Consider the following 324-nt stretch of genomic DNA (forward strand, 5'->3'; position numbering starts at 1 on the left):
CCCCCAGCGCCCCGTCCCGGAACTCGGCTGAACACGGCCCGATGTCCTGCCGGCAGAGCCCCACGGGGGCCTCAACCCCAGGAGTCGGCGTGACCCACAGCGAGGGTGCGAGCAACCCCTCCACCCGGAGTCCCAGGTCGGGGACAGGCGCAGCCACCGCGCGTGCCCGCTGCCCACGGGCCCCTGGGTCCTTCGAGTCAGGCAGAAGGGGGCGCCCAGAGAAGGGCGGGGAGGTGGGCAAGGGCCGGGGTGCAGAGAACCGGAAAGGGGTAGAGGGCAGGGCATGCGGAGGGGCCCTGGGGCGCAGGTGTCCAGGTGAGCCCG

The sequence above is a fragment of the Lipotes vexillifer genome, unplaced genomic scaffold, assembly GCF_000442215.2.
Source record: "Lipotes vexillifer unplaced genomic scaffold, Lipotes_vexillifer_v1.1 scaffold328, whole genome shotgun sequence".
Classification (NCBI taxonomy): Eukaryota; Metazoa; Chordata; class Mammalia; order Artiodactyla; family Lipotidae; genus Lipotes; species Lipotes vexillifer.